Source organism: Sapajus apella, unplaced genomic scaffold (assembly GCF_009761245.1).
Source record: "Sapajus apella isolate SASKATOON/1434 unplaced genomic scaffold, GSC_monkey_1.0 scaffold20, whole genome shotgun sequence".
Classification (NCBI taxonomy): domain Eukaryota; kingdom Metazoa; phylum Chordata; class Mammalia; order Primates; family Cebidae; genus Sapajus; species Sapajus apella.
Window position 1 is genome coordinate 1,720,826 of NW_022436960.1, and position 7,470 is coordinate 1,728,295.

The window sequence follows — 7,470 nt, forward strand, 5'->3', positions numbered from 1 at the left end:
GGTTTCCCAGACTTTGGCTTCAGAATAGTTGGCTTGGGCTACTCCATGGAATGGAGTGGTGGCTGTTGAGGAGCAATGGATCATGGGAGATCACGTCACGTAGGGTCTTGTGGCTGCTGCGAACACTTTGGCTTTCTTTTTTGTTCTTTCAGACAGAGTCTCACTCTGTCACCCAGGTTGGAGTGCAGTGGCATGATCTTGGCTCACTGCAGCCTCGATTTCCCGAGTTCAGGCGATTCTCCTGGGATTACAGGCATGTGCCACTGCGCATGACTAATTTTTGTATTTTTAGTAGAGATGGGGTTTCACCATGTTGGCCAGACTGGTCTTGAACTCCTGAGCTCGAGTGATCTGCCCACCTTGGCCTCCTCAAGTGCTAGGATTATAGGCGTGAGCCACCGTGCCTGGCCAAAACTTGGCTTTAACCCAAATGCAATAGGGAAGCCACTGGAGGGTTTCAGTGTGGGGTTAGGAGGCAAATACTGATGGAAAAGGTTCAAGAGAAAATGGGAGGAGAGAAATCGAAGGCAGTAAGAGTAGATTCTTCCAGCTGGGCATGGTGGCTCCCACCTGTAAGCCTAGCACTTTGGAGGCTGAGATGGGATGATTGCTTCAGCCCAAGTTCCAGGACAGCCTGGGCAACATAGCAAGACTGTCTCTACAAAAGAAGAAATTTTTTTGAGCCCAGGCTGGAGTGCAGTGGTATGATCTGAGCTCACTGCAACCTCTGCCTCCTAGGTTCATGTGATTCTCCTACCCCAGCCTCCCAAGTAGCTGGGCTTACAGGTGCCCGCCACCACACCCAGCTGAATTTTTGTTTTCTTAGTAGAGATGGGGTTTCACCATGTTGGCCAGGTTGGTCTCAAACTCCTGACCTCAGGTTATCTGCCTAGCTTGGCCTCCCAAAGTGCTGGGATTAAAGGCATGAGCGACCTGGCCCAGCCTACAAAAATTTTGTAAAAGTTAGCTGGGTGTGGTGGTTCAGCTACTCAGAGGCTGAGGTGAGAGAATTGCTTGGGTTCAGGAGGCCGAGGCTGCGGTGAGCCGTGAGTGTGCCACCGCGCTCTGGCCCAGATGGGTACTTTCAAAGAGTCTTGCTATATAGGAGAGCAGAAAGGGAGAGAAAGATTTTATTAGTTTGTTCTCATGCTGCCAATAAAGACACACCTGAGACTGAGTAATTTATAAAGGAAAGAGGTTTAATTGACTCACAATTCAGCATGGCTTGAGAGGTCTCAGGAAACTTGCAGTCATGGCAGAAGGGGAAGCAAACATTTCGTTCTTCACATGGCAGCAGCAAGGAGAAGTGCCCAGCCAAGAGGGGAAAAGCCTCTTATTGAACCATCATATCTTGTGAGAACCCATTCACTATCATGAGAATAGCAGCATGGGGGTAACTGCCCCCATGATTCAATTACCTCCCATGACACGTGGGGATTATGGTAACTACAATTCAAGATGAGATTTGGTTGGGGACACAGCCAAACCAAATCAGAGATCGTGTTTTAAATTCTTTAAGGAATTAATTGTTATAATGGGGGATGATGGGAGTGCTCCAATAGGGAGGAAAATCGGCAATTGGTGGTGGCGGTGGAGCGCTGCTGAAATGGGGACGCGAGCTCCTGCTTGGAGGCTCGGCACCCTTGCGTGTTTGCCGTCAACCTTTTTCAGCTCAGCAGGTGCCGGCGTGGTGTTGTAGTTGACCAGGTTGGAGGATTTTCCAGGTGAGTGTGAGGAAATGAGAGAAAGGTGAGGGGCTGAAGGTGCACAGCTGAGGGCTGCACAGCCGACCATGGAGTCCACATGGGAAGAAGGGGAGTGAGGGCCTCAGGTGGAGAATGGATAATTATATTCTATTTAACTCAACTGCATCCCAAATGTCACCTCAACATATAATCAACGTTCAGAATTATTTGTACTTTACATTTTTTCCAACATGACGGCTTTGAAATCTTGCATGTAGTTTACACGGAAAGTGCCTCTCGTTTTGGACCGGGCTCATTTTGAGGGCTTTGTGGCCACTCTGTGGGATGGCATGTAGGGGTCTAGAGAAGCAGGATGGGAGAGGTGGCCGAGCACGGGTGCATTTTAGGTTTTGGGGTACATGTGAAGAACATGCAAGACTGTTGCATAGGTACACACGTGGCAGTGTGATGTGCTGCCTTCCTCCCCTTCACCTATATCTGGCATTTCTCCCCATGTTATCTCTCCCCAACTCCCCACCCCCCTGTTTTTAATTTTTATTTAATATTATTTTATTTTTGTTATTTGTTAATGACTGCTTTTTTCAATTTTTTTGTTGTAGTAAAATATGCATAATAAAACATTTACCATTGCAACCCTTTTTAAGCCTATCACAATGTGCAAGCCTCACCACCGGCCAACTCCCTAACTCTTTTCGTCTTGCGAAGTGGAAACTCCATACTGTTAAGCACTAACTCCCCCAGCCCCCTCCCCAGCCCCAGCCCCACCATTGTCCCTCTGTCTCTATGGTTTCGACCACTCTGGGTACCTCCTATAAGGGGGCTGTACAGTATTTGCGTTTTTGTGGCTGGGTTACTTCATGGGACATGGTGTCTCCAAGGTCCGTCCGTGTTGCAGCAGATTGCGGGTGTCCTTCTTTTTTGAAGGCTGACTCATCTTCCCTTTTCCGGATGGGCGACCTCTCACGTACCCACTCCTTCATCTATAGACGGCTTGGGTTGCTTCTGTGTTTTAGATATTGTGAATAATTTTGTTATAAACATGAGTGTGCAGAATCTCTTTGCCTGCCTGCTTTTAATACTTTGGGGTATATTTAAAGCAGAAGTGGAATTGCTGGATCTTATAGATATTCTATTTTTAAATTTTTGAGGTATACCTATTGTATTAGTCAGGGTTCTCTAGAGGGACAGAACTAACAGGATAGATGGATAAAGGAGAGTTTATTAAGGAGTATTAGTTCACACAATCACAAGGTCCCGCAATAGGCCATCTCAAGCTGAGGAGCGAGGAAGCCAGCCCGAATCCCAAAGCTGAAGAACTTGGAGTCTGATGTTCAAGGGCAGGAAGCATCCAGCATGGGAGAAAGACGGAGGCTGGGAGGCGAGGCCAGTCTAGTCTTTTCATGTGCTTTTTTTTTTCTGCCTGCTTTATATTCTGGCCGCACTGGCAGCTGATTAGATGGTTCCCACCCAGTTTAAGGGTGGCCGTGCCGTTCCCAACCCCCTGACTCAAATGTGAGTCTCTTGGCAACAGCCTCACTGACACACCCAGGAATGCTACTTTGCATCCTTCAATCCAATCAGGCTGACACTCAGTACTGACCCTCACACCTATGTTGTTCACAGCAGCTGCACCATTGTCGTTCCCACCAACAGTGTACAAGGGGCCCAATTTCTCCACATCCTCCCCAGCACTTATTTTCTGTGTGTTTTTTTTTTTTTTTTTTGATAGTACACCTTAATGAATGAGCTGGTCTCTCATTATAGTTTTGATATGCATTTCCCTAATGTCAATGACTTTTAATTTCTATTTTTATTATTATTGTTTTTAATGTTTTTCTTTTGTAGAGACAGGGTTTCACCACGTTGCCCAGGCTGGTCTCAAGCTCCTGGGCTCAAGAGATCCTCCTTCCTCGGCCTCTCAAAGTGCTGGGATAACAGGCATGGACCACCATGCCTCTGGCTTCTAATATTTTTCTATAACTTCACTTTGATGAGCCACCCAGATCCCTCTTCTGGGAAGGACCTGTCACCTCAGCTGCTTGGGGTGCCTTCAACTCTGAGTCCCTTCAGAGACTGTTCAGCTGCAAAAAGCCACCCAGTCCAAAGCCGGGGCTCTTCCTGGGCAGCTGCGTCCAATGATAGCTCAATATGGGGGTCATCTCTGCCCGAGTCAGGAAGGGCTTACGGGACCACGCTAGCTCGGTGGCTCCTGTGGGATCTTTGGGGCTATCACTGGGTCTGCGTGGATGTTTGCCTTCTCCCTCGTCCGATCCTGCCTCTCTCTCTTCCTTCCACCGATGCCAAGGCGAGCCCCTGGTAAACTTCCCGTGGGGCGTCCCTGAGAACCCAACAGGCAAGGCTCACTCGATGTAGAATGGAGACTGGAGACGGATGCTTTGGCGCTGAGTCAGCTTCACGGGTGGGAAGATGTCCGTTTTCATTTGCATCTCTTTGTTAACTGTCGAGGTTGAACCTTTTTTTTTTACAAGCATTGACCGAATGACTTCCTTTGTGGACTGCCTTTGCGAATGACTTCCTCTGCCTGCTTTTCTACTGACGTGTTTGTCTTTTGCTTATTGCTAAGAGTGCACATAGATATTACCGTCATAAAGATATCATCTTTGCTTTTCGGATATGGTTTACAAAATGTTCTCACACCCCCCAGTCTCTGTGTGCCTGTTACTTTTGTGGTTCTGGGCACAGGCGTAGCCACTCTGCCGCACCGCTTCCTAACGCTAACGTTGGGTGCGTTTCTTCACCTACCAGAGGCTTCGTAGTACCTTGGAGGTTTGTTGTGGAAATTAGATGAGTTAATAAAGTGCTTATAACAGGGCCTGGAATACAGTGAGTATCAGGTCATTATTTGCTATTTTTATTAGTGTCCATATTATTTTTTCTTTCTTTAGAGATGCAGTTTTGCTCTTGTTGCCCTGGCTGGAGTGCACTGGTGCCATCTCGACTCACCGCAACCTCCGCCTCCTGGGTTCAAGCGATTCTCCTGCCTCAGCCTCCTGAGTAGCTGGGATTACAGGTATGCCCCACCAGGCCTGGCTAATTTTGTATTTTTAGTAGAGACGGGGTTTCTCCATGTTGGTCAGGCTAGTCTTGAACTCCCGACCTCAGGTGATCTGCCCGCCTCAGCTTCCTAAAGTGCTGGCATTACAGGCGTGAGACACCATGTCCGGCCCATATTATTTTTTCTTATTGGCCATATATATAGTATTATATTTTATGTAGTTAAAGCTATCTTTTGTGGTTTTTGTCTTTGGAGTGATATGTAGAAAGAACTTATTTTTATTTTATTTTTGTAGAGACAGGCTGGTCTCAAACTCTGGGACTCAAGTGAGCCTCCTGCCTGAGCCTCCCCAAGTGTTGGGATTACAGGCGTGAGCCACCGTGGCCAGCCAGCTTCTTTATTGTAAGATCATATACCTGGCAGGGCAGATACCATGATCACAAAGGTGGTTTTCCCAGGGCGAGGCTTATCCGTTGCACTCGGGATGTGCTGACCCCCGCGATTTCCCCAAATGTGGGAAACTCGACTGCATAATTTGTGGTAGTGGGGAACTGCGTTTGCGCTTTCCCCTGGTTATTAAAAAAAAAAAGATCACATAAGTGTTTACCTCCGTCTTCTTTTTAGTAACTTTATTACCGGTAGAAGGTGTCCAGGTTCTTGATGTGCTGAACAAAGAAGTGGACAAAACGCACAAGCAAAGCAGGGAAGGAAAGAAGAGATTTACGGAAAATGAAAGTTCACTCCACAGTATGGGGGCGGGCCTGAGCATAGGGGCTCAAGGCCCCGTGACAGAATTTTTGGGGCTATAAATACCCCTAGAGGATCCCATTTGTTACTTGGGGTATGCTTGATGTAAATGGAGAGGATGAAGTAAAGTTACAAAGTCATTTAAGGCGTATGCCCTGAGGAGAGGATGTTTCCTGTGGTAGCTGACGTGTGAATCGGCCTTCTGTTCCCTGCCTCCAGACTCTATTTCCCTGCCTCGAAAACTTCAGGGTTTCATCAAAAAAATAACGTATACATATTATATATGTCTGATATATATATCTCCATATATATCTATAAGGTTGGTACATATGGTGCATTTGTCACCGTTACCGCACTGTTATTGACACCTTAAGTCCACACGTTATTCAGATCCCCTTAGTTTTTCCCTAATGTCCTCTCCCTGCTCCACGATTTCACTCAGGATCCCACATGCCATTCAGGTGACATGCCTCCATAGGCTTCTCTCAAGATGACAGTTTGAACGTGACGGTTTTGTGGATAAGTGGCAGAACGCTCCATATTTATATTTATGGAGACAGGGAGAGAGAGAGAGCCACAGAGAGAAAGAAACAGGGTCAGGGTTTAGCTCTGTCACCCAGGCTGGAGTGCAGTGGTGTGATCTCAGCTCACTGCAACCTCCACCTCCCAGGCTCAAGTGGTCCTCCCACCTCAGCCTCCCAAGTAGCTGGGACAACAGGTGCACACCAGCATGCCTGGCTAATGATTATTTATTTATTTTTCGGTAGAGACAGGGTTTTATCTTGTTGCCTAGGCTGGTCCCAAATTCCTGGGCTCAAGCCATCCACCGGCCTCAGCCTCTCAAGGTGCTGGGATTAGAGGCATGAGCCACTGCGTGTGGCCTAAAAATACGTATGTTTGGATCTCACATCCATCTGGAATTCAGAATGTATTTTGGTGTGAATTTTAGTAGATACAGGTTTCTTGAGTATCCACCATTCCTTTTTGGCCCCAATTGGCCCCCTCTTTTTTTTTTTTTTAAATTGATACTTTTAAATAAACCTTTTCTTTTAGGACAGCTTTGCAGCCACAGAATTATTGTGAAGCGAGTACAGAGGGTTCCTGTGCACCTGACGTGATTTCCCTTATTATGAGGATCTTACCGCATATGGTGCATTTGTCACCATTGCGGCACCGTTATTGACACCTCAAGTCCACACTTCATTCAGATCCCCTACCTTTTCCCTAACGTTCTCTTCCTGTTCTACGACTCCACTCAGACCCCACGTGACATTCAGGCGACAGGCCTCCTTAGGCTTCTCTCGACGGTGACAGTTGTAACGTGACAGTTTTGAGGATAAGTGGCCGAGTGCTTTGTAAGACGTCCCACAGGGGGGGATTTGCCTGACGTTCTCACGGTTAGATGGGGGTTATAGGAGGCCAAGGGTCTGTCCATCAATGCCACTTATCCCTGTTGATGCTGGCCGTGACCACCTACGGAGATCATGTGTATCGGGTTTCCCCAGACAAAACGAAAAAACGAGGAGGTCCTCCCCCTGCCCCACCCCACCATGCTGTCCTCTCAGGGCGCCTCTGTCAGTGCAGCGCAGGCTCCAGGAGCCCGGAGTTCTGCTGCACCTCCTTGAGGGAGGTGTTTCTCCGTACCTTAGGTGGGATTCTTCTGCGGAGGTTCACCTCTTCTCCCCTCTTCCGCTGTTCACCCAGTCATTTATCTGTATCCCTACAGACCCGTGGACATTGGCTCTCTGCTTTGGGTCATAACCCAGTACTGCTGCTTATTTTGTGGCTCCGATTGTCCCAGCCTTGGCCATCAGGAGCTCTGTCAGGGGCCTGCTGGGTCCTTTGTCATCACTGAGGGTTCTTCTGAGCTGCCAGTTTCATGGGCAGCCCCTGCAATCCACTGTGTCCTATGTCCCGTTGTCCTTGTGTCCTGTGTCCATTGTCACTGTGTCTTGTGTCCTGTCATCCCTGTGTCCTGTTGTCACTGTGTCCTGTCCTGTT

At 47.9% G+C, this 7,470-nt stretch overlaps 1 non-coding gene across 1 annotated transcript; it reads left to right on the forward strand.

Annotated features, from left to right (window-relative positions):
* The first annotated feature begins 5,130 nt into the window (after positions 1 to 5,130).
* On the forward strand, positions 5,131 to 5,294 carry LOC116558113. Its single transcript, XR_004271845.1, has one exon. It is a non-coding gene; the product is annotated as a U1 spliceosomal RNA (small nuclear RNA).
* The last annotated feature ends 2,176 nt before the right edge of the window (positions 5,295 to 7,470 follow it).